Source organism: Rattus rattus, chromosome 12 (assembly GCF_011064425.1).
Source record: "Rattus rattus isolate New Zealand chromosome 12, Rrattus_CSIRO_v1, whole genome shotgun sequence".
In the NCBI taxonomy this organism is placed as follows: domain Eukaryota; kingdom Metazoa; phylum Chordata; class Mammalia; order Rodentia; family Muridae; genus Rattus; species Rattus rattus.
The window spans coordinates 65,843,984-65,852,937 of NC_046165.1; positions in this window are offsets into that span (position 1 = coordinate 65,843,984).

Here is an 8,954-nt window from a genome sequence, read left to right on the forward strand (position 1 = left end):
GGGTAAGTGGGTGGGGTGAGGTGCAGAGCAAGGAGTGCTCCACTATTTACGACCATCTACAGTAGTAGCGGTGTCCCTGTGTGACATCTCTGGCATTAGGCAGCACCACTGACTCCCACGGTGTCCTGTTACTGCCCTACTCCCTCCAGCAGATTGCCAGCTCCCTTGAAGACAAGGTGAGCAAAAAAATAGAAGAGATCTGATAAAACAGCCAGGAGAAGTGCGATGGCAAGTACCACATGGCCAAGCACTGGGCTCCCTTCTCCACATGTCCTAAATGAATGAGAAGTGAGTGACTAATCAAGATGTACGAATCTGGGTTATGGTAGCGGGCTGCGCTTGTATGCACAGATGAGTTACATGATCCTTGTGGACGGATGCTTGGGAACACTGCTGTCCTCCTTGAGAAAGGAGATATCGCTACTGAAGCTAGACTAACTCTTGTCCTGGGATCATTGGAACAAACTTTTTGCTTTGTGAAACAGAGCTCAGGGGTGGGAGCTTCAGGGCAGATAGAGGCACATGATCTAGAAATCAAAAAGAAACAGTGTACATGGTGTGGGGGTATGTGGGAAGAGGGGGGGTGGAGGGTGGGGGAGATGGCTTTGCTAGACCACTTGTGCCCACAAATCCAAATTCGAATATCTTAATTCCAAGAGGATTAGAAAATTGAAACCCAATCCTGTGGTATTTGTTCAGATATATCTCAAAAGGACAGAGATTCTTTTCTGAAAAATGGAAAGAGTGATTGAGCAAAGGGAAGGGCATATTACCCAGGGCAGGGGCTATGAGCTTGGAACACAATCCCCAGTGCACAGTCTCAAAAGCTAACTCCTCCCCAATCAATTAATAAAGGCTGAAATCTCAAAAACGTAATTGACATTATGCGTTTTAAGTGGAAAGATTTAATAATGAAATGTAAAACAGGACAAAATAAAAAAAAAATAAAATGCAGGAGACTTTTAAAAAATTGAAATAACTGTAATGAATACTTGTGCAAACATAAACTCCAATGTCTGTGAGCAAGAGTTGCACAGGGGAAATTTTAAAACACGTGTAGGCTAGGCTCAGAAAGGAATCAAACCCCAACTTGTGCAATGTGAAAAAAAAACAGAGGCTAGATTAAGCAAAGCCATGCCAGAGATCAGCGTGAGCGAAAAAATGTCAAAAGTTTGACTCTAGGGTTTGGAGAAGACAGTTCGGTTGTTAGGAGCCTGGTTTGCTCTTGCAGAGTCTAGGGTTCCATTTCCGAACTGAAATGTAGGTCAGTCATTTCTTGCTCCAGTTCCAGGGGATGAATGGCCTCTTCTGACCAGAGCACTGGGTGTGAGAAGCAGTCATGTGTACATATGCGAAGGCAAAACACTGACCCATTACTTAAAATTGAATAAGTCTAAATGGAAACTTTAGAAGTATTAGCTCCTTAAATATTGACCATCAAAAATGCATCCATTTGACAAAAATGGAAAAGGAAGACAGGAGAAGCTGGAATCGGCAAGTTCTTAAGGTTTGGAAAAAAAGGATTTGCAGATGCTGAGGAATCTTAGATTACATTGGAAATAAATAAATGTACTCAACTGTCATCCTAGAATTTGAACACTCTCTGAACACAATTAGCCACAGAAGCTGTAGCAGTTCATCAGTTCATAAACTTGCAGGATGGTGAAGTAAAGCATGTATGGAGATTGCTCTAAAGGAGACAATCTGCCACTGCACCTCAAGAAAACAGATGAAATACCGGGGATCAACAAAACGACAGCCATATTTAACTAAAAGCGAAGCAAAGGAAAAAAAAAATCACCCAAAAAGAAACCTCAAGCCAAAATGGATTTATATTCCAGTTGTACCTGATTCTATTGTGCAACGAGAAGCCTAGAGACTTTTTTTTTTTTTTAGGGGCATTACCCCGCCAAACGACGTCAAAAGACAAAGTATTCAGGAGCACAGCAGAAGAAAGGACAGTGTGTACCTTATTTTATGAAGGAGCAGGGCGACTTCAAATGGGGAGAATACAGGAGGAAGGAAATGCACTCATCACATCTCTTAAACGTTCACCACCAAGACAGTGGAGAGCACAGCAGTGTCTATGGTGGAACAGAGATGGCAAAAGGCTAGGAGCAAACTGGCCTTGTAACACAGAGCATGTTGGTGTCTCAGCTTCTGCTATGCTGTGCACAGCAAATGCCAAGAAAGTCACAGAAGATGGCCTTGCAGACATCAATGGGGGGGAGGCCCTTGGTCCTGGAAAGGCTCCATGATGCCCCAGCATAGGGGAATCCCAGGTGGGGAGGTGGAAGGATTGGGTGGGTAAGAGGAGCACCCTCATAGAAGCAGGGGAGGGGGAGGATGGGATAGGGGGTTCTGGAGGGAACCTGGGAAAGGGGATAACATGAAAATAAATAAATCAAATCAAAAAAAAAAGAAAACTAAATTGGCTATGTACAAAATAAGAATAAATTATAGTTTTCCAGTCTTTGAAGCCCCCCTGGGTCTCCCAGGTGTTTGTTAACAACAATGAAAAAAGAAAGTCACTATAGTAGTAGCAGTCAGAGAGGAGCCTATGAAATGAGAAAGAAGATATATAATTTTTGGCACTTAGAATATAGACAAATTTTATAACACCAGCAAAATAGGTTATTATGATTTTGATCTAGCAATTGATAGGCATAATATCAAAACCACCATTTGTTATTTAGAAACGTATTTAACAAAAAATTGTTCAAGCACACTTAGGAAAAAAAAAACCTATAACATTTATCAGACAGAAAATCAGAATAAATTTAAAATGTAAAACAGGCCAGTGGTGCTTGGAAAGATGTTCAAAATCAGCAAATTATAATCAAATTATTAATTGGGAATTTTTAAAAAAAACTTGACCAGCTACGCATTAATTTACATGGAAAAGTTGGAACTATTCTAAGACCAAAGGAGAGGAGGAGAAGGAGGAGGAGGAGGAGGAAGAAGAGGAAGAGGAGGAGGAGGAAGAAGAGGGAAACAGAGAGGAAAGGGGTAAGGAAGGCACCTTACCAGATTTAAAGTAATGTTTGGAAAGCCCAAGTCAGAGGGAGGAATTCAGTGAATATTTTCCAGGGATGGAGACTTGGTAGGGGCAGGACCAGAAGCCACGTGAACCTGCAAGTGTGGTTCAGAAAACAGGTTCAATGAATGACTTTTAAGGAATGGAGCGCTAAGTAGTGATACCAGCTTATTTCAGGTATAAAATGAGCTGGAATGGTTAATGTTCAAATGTGAATGGTGGTTTGAAATGTTTAGGTATAAATATAGGCAATCTCTGACTTGAAACTACAGAAGTCTACATTTTGTGTTAAAAAAACACCTAAAAGGAAAAGAAGAATAATTATATAAGAATAAATTTTGTAAATTGTGTCCGACCGAAGGCACTTAAACAAAGCACAATGTCAGATTTTTGGAGTAAGATTTTGACTACACAGAAATTATTATACTTTGGGTCAAGTATTTCCATCTAAAATCTCGGGACAAGAAAGTAGTCTTAATTTTGAATTTATTTTTGATTTCACAATATTTGCATAATCAAGGTTGGGACTTAAAGTGATTCCATTTCCTTTGCTCGATCAAAAATACCTGAGCCAGGTAGTTGTAAAGAAAAAGAGTTTTTATGTTCACACGTTTTGGGAGTTCAAGAGCATGTTGCCTGCTTCTGTTCTGTTCCTGGGACATTATAGCAGTAGAGGGGATATAGTGGGTGAGCACCTCAGAAAGAAGAGCTGGCTGGGCAAGACAGGAAGTCGGAGGGGAGAGCCATTTAACCTCATGAAGGAACTTGTGGTGTCCCATAGTAATGAAGCTGATTGTTTTCAGGGGCAGCTCTCTGGTGATCTGGTGGTCACTCTGTCACCACCTCACCAAAGACCACTCTTTCAATAAATGGTACATTCATGGCAAACCCAAACCATAGCAGGTCAGCAGTGTCTAGACTAGAGATGAAATTCCTTGAGGTTGCTTTAGTACCACATGCTCATGGCTAGAAGGTAATTTTTTTTACCATGTGTTTAGTGGGCCTAAATTTTGACTGTAACTCATCATGTGAGGTGAGATGTGGAATTTTCCACTGTGGTATTATTATTGGTGTCAAAAGAGCTTCAGATTTTGGAACTGCCATATGCAACATTGTATACATGTAATTGAAAAAGATTGTACAGCTATAATGTAACTACACAAGCAGAAAATAATAAGAAAGGAATATAATGGATTCTAATGTCATAAATTTGTGGAACATTTTAAATAATAACCACAGGAGTGGAGACTGAAGCTTGAGCGTGAGGCCACTCTTAGCCACCAGGCTGCCTGAGAGACCAAGCCAAGCCTGGCACAGAAGTGAGCCACCTCCTCCTCGTGTTGTGGGCCGGAATTAGTCCAAGTCCTGTGAAAGCAATTTCATCCTGTGATGATGTTGAAAGTGTTCACGTGCCTTCCAGTGTGATTCCGTGAGGAAGCTCTGACAGGGAGGCGGTGGATGAGCTGAGCTGGGAAGATGCCCCCGCCTCACCTATACCCATATGTGCTGCAACCTCCACAGCGTCCAGGACTAAGAACATGGGTATGAGTTAGAGTTTCTGTTTTCACTGACAGTGAAAAAAAATCTCAAGAGCAAATACCTAGCCTAGGGTGCAAAATGTGTGAAGAGGTTCTGAGGTTTGCTTTTCTATCTGACCTCATGTGTGGCTTTGTTTTCCTATCTATCTATCTATCTATCTATCTATCTATCTATCTATCTATCTATCTATCTATCTATCTATCATCTATCTAACTATCCAGGAGACAAGGTCTTTCTGTGCCACTGGTTCTCAACTTCCTAACCCTGTGACCCTGCAGTTCCTCATGTTGTGGTGACCCCCAACTATAAAACTATTTTTGTTGCTGCTTCATAACTGACTTTGCTATTGTTACAAATTGCAATGTAAATACCTTTGTTTCCCGATGGATGGTCCTAGATGATTCCTGTAAAAGAGCTGAGAACCCCTGTATGTAGAGCAGGCTGGCCTTGAAGTCTCAGACATCTGTTTGTCACTGCCTCTGAGTATAGGGATTAAAGACATGGTCCACCTCGTCATGCTTTTGGTCTACCATTTTATTCCTTGGAATCTAACTGGAAGGGATGAGGGTTAGACACAGTAGAACACTCCTGCAGAAATCTTGGTCAGGATGAAGACAGCCAAGGTGAGGGACAGTTGAGGTGGGGGTGAGAGCTGAACTCAGAGTCTTTGGATTACAGCGTGTGTACAAGCTTGGCTGGATAATCTCCAGGACTCAGGGCAAAGATGACAATGTGAAGGGCTTTCTGTTAGAAAATCTTAAATTTCAGACTGTCAATGGCAACATTAAAACCAACACAAGGCCTGCGTCAGCTGGCCATCGTTAGTGAATGCTTTCTAAGCATAGAAAAGATGAACTCATTCAGAGCATAACTCCTCTCCACCACATGTGGACTCTGACTCTCAGGATGTTGCTCTTCTGGGTCTCAGCTCTCTGCTGGTTGACTTGGGGCCAGGGAGTTGTCGGAATGCCATTTGGAGATTTCTACTCTCTGGGTGAATAGTAAGGCAAGAGGGAGGGTCAGGGGCATCTGAAAGGGTGAGATCTTTCCTTAAGGACAGGATGTGAGGACATGAGGAATGAGTTTCCAAATGCAACCAAAGCCCCGAAGCCTGGTGTTTCTATGTGATATCTTGCTCCAGGTTTTGTATGACCAAGCTCTGTTGTATGACACTATTCCTCATCCTAGACAGGGAAATGATGGCAGGCTGAAGTAACCATACTAGTAAAAGCTCAACTTGACGGGGAACCACTGAGTTATTAAAGACTCACAGGAAGGAGTATATGGGTGAGGGGTTCCTTTATAGGAGCATGAATGACTCTAAGGCAGCATGAGTGACAGCTCAAGACAGCTGGAGCTCACAGTGGAACATGGAGGCAGCTTGGAGAGGACCCTCCTCTTTTGCCCTCTTATCACTACTGATATCAAGTTATCACTATCATTACATAATCCAGGATGGAGGGACAGCGTGGTAAGGGCCTTCTAGAGCTTTTTACCAGCTCCCTTTAGGACTCCCAGACTTTAACTTTCCCTCTGTATCACTCAGAAGAAACAGCCACACAGTATTCTCCAGGGCTAAGAGTGTTCTGAGAAGAACTGAAGCCAAAATGATCCAATATATGGGTATTCTACATGAAAGAGGGAGGGACACACCCCAAGCCAGTTCACACTGGATCTTTATATCTGGATACGTTGAGAATACACTTGAATAGAAACTCTCGAAATTTGATTGTTACCGGAATGGTGTAGGATTATATATAAGCTGAGAAACTTAACACTGTTTTCCAGACAGCAATATATGGAGCCCCATGGCAGAGGGAGGCCCAGGGGGTTCCGAGGTTGCAAAGAAGGCCATTTGGAGCAACATGTGTGGGCAGGCCCTTGCAGGGGAGGGAACAGGGCTTCCAAGTGCATATTACAGGGGTTGCTGTGTGGATAACCCAGAGCAAACCGGTCTTCTATGGTAGGAGGCTAGAGAGCATCTCTCAAGGGATTGTAATGAGGCTGCACAAAGGAGCAAATTCTTTCCATTTCCTGGTCAAAGGTCCACAGGGATTTTTTTTTTGGGGGGGGTGTTCTTTTTTATATATTTGCTTTTGTGTTTTGTTTCCAGAGTAATATTTTGGTAAGCGTACAGATTTGCTCTGACATTTTCCTACATGCATAGTGTACTTTCTGTTTGTCCTCCTGAGGTCCTTTCCCATCGCTCATGCCTTCCACTTTGTTGTCGATTGAATTCTGGCTCTCGTGGGAATCCTAAATCTCTTTGAAATGCAGGTGTCTTCCTAGAGCTGGAAGGACCGGCCCTCTACTCAGTTCTGTGCACTGGGTAGATGTCTTCTATCCTTCCCACCACTTACTCTAGTTTATGGACCTTGGAACATTAGTAGAGTCACAGCTTTGGAGAAAAACAGGGCAAATTAGACCCCTCCAATATGACAGATAACAGCGAACTCCCCGAGGAAGGTGCCAAGAGGTGAGGAGACACAGAAGCCCCATTTTTGTCCTGGCCTAGGGTTCTCAGGCATTTCTAGGAGACACAAGGTGGAGCTCAGCAGAGCATCAAGGGCCAGAGTTTTCACAAGACCCCCAGCTCCTGTATCCCGTTTTTCAATGGCCTGGTGACTGACTGTGAGCGCCACTCTGCAGCGGGTACTCTAATGATGTTTTATTTTCAACGCTGCGGACAAAGACTGTGTTCTTTCTGTTCCCTTGTGCCCGGGTCTTCCGGAAGCACACAGCTAAAGTGTTTGCTCTACATCCACCATTTCTCATGTCTTGCTTCTTCTCTAAAGCTAAGCAGTGTTGGGCAGCTTCATGAAATTCAAAGGTTGATTGTGTACATCTGGGACCTCACGAAGCTTTATAAACCCGTTCCCAAGATTCTTTCTGAAGGGAAGAAGCAGTCTCTCTCTCTCTCTCTCTCTCTCTCTCTCTCTCTCTCTCTCTCTCTCTCTCTGTGTGTGTGTGTGTGTGTGTGTGTGTGTGTGTGTGTGTGTGACAGTGATCTTCTCGTGTCCCAGTGAACACAGCTCTCTAAACCTTCCCGTGAATTTCTATCCAAGCCCTGCCTTCTTGGCTTGTTGATTGCTTCACGAAATTCTTGACAAATAAATAAATCAAATAAACAAATAAATCAAACGTACAGTCACAGACCAACAGTTATTGCTAGGTTCGACCAGAGCAAAGGGACTATGTTTTATTTTTGTTTTTTAATGTTGTTCTTTTACTAGAGCCAGTAGACTTGACTTCAAATATCTACTTCGTGCTTATTTTTCTTAGGTTAAAGCAGTATGACTCTTTTTGAAAAACAAAGCAAAACAAAACAAAACAAAACCCCACTCATACACAGAAGATAGATCCAGCCGACTTAATATAAGTTTAAGTGAGGTGAAAGAGGAGATTAGACGCATTGAAAAGTGCTTGACAAGAAATCAAAAGGTTTTTTTTTTTTTAAAAGAGAAACTGGAATTGATGCTGCAAATCCCCTTGCTTCTGAAATGTGACCCCTTTCGTTAATCACATGCATGTCTGTATTTTGTTGGCGGAACCCCCTCATTCTCTCTAAGTCAGCTCTTTGGTGTCTCTTGTAAGAGTCAGTAATTACAAAGCATAGAAAATGCCCCATTTGGAGGGGCTTTTTGTGCAGAGAGACTAGGAAGTCCAGGTGTGTCAAACAGCCTTGACTTAGAGACAGACCAGGGTCTTGCAACAGATTCAGAGGAGGGAGCCCTCCAGAGGAAGAGCAGCTCAGGGCAGGGGTGGGATTCCCCTAATTAGTAATTCAAACTGAGCAGCTCAGTTCACTACAGTGTATTAGTGGAACAATAGGGCCATTAAGTTTAAAGCTTAAAACCTCCTCCAGGGCACTCCCAGGGAAGAATGCACCATACCTCTTTCTTGGGTGTTTTCATAAGAACAAGTTATGACTAATCTCGCAGGAAATCCACCTCTGTCAGAAACCCAGATTCTTCCTGCTGAGCAGTGAGTGTATCAGATTGCTGACAACTACCATTGCTCGAGATAGAAAATATTTTCATTATGAAACCTGCAAGAGACATTCAGATGTATAAACTTGTTCGTATACCATGCAAGAAACTTAGCTTTAAAAGCAGCCATGATTGTACCGTGACATGACTGCACGTTTGCACTGTGCTTAGACTCCGTCTACCAGCAGCCGCTGCTCTGAACAGCTTTAAACATCATTTTCCCTTCTCTAAAGAAAAATTGATTTATTTTTGTCCAGATTTCATGACCATCTGAGACAATCGAGTCCAGGATCAGTCCGTTGATTAATTTAATCCTTCTGTCACATTGTAATCAGTCATTCAAAGGGACCTTGTTGACTCCTGGGAAGGGAGGGTTAATAATGAAGGAG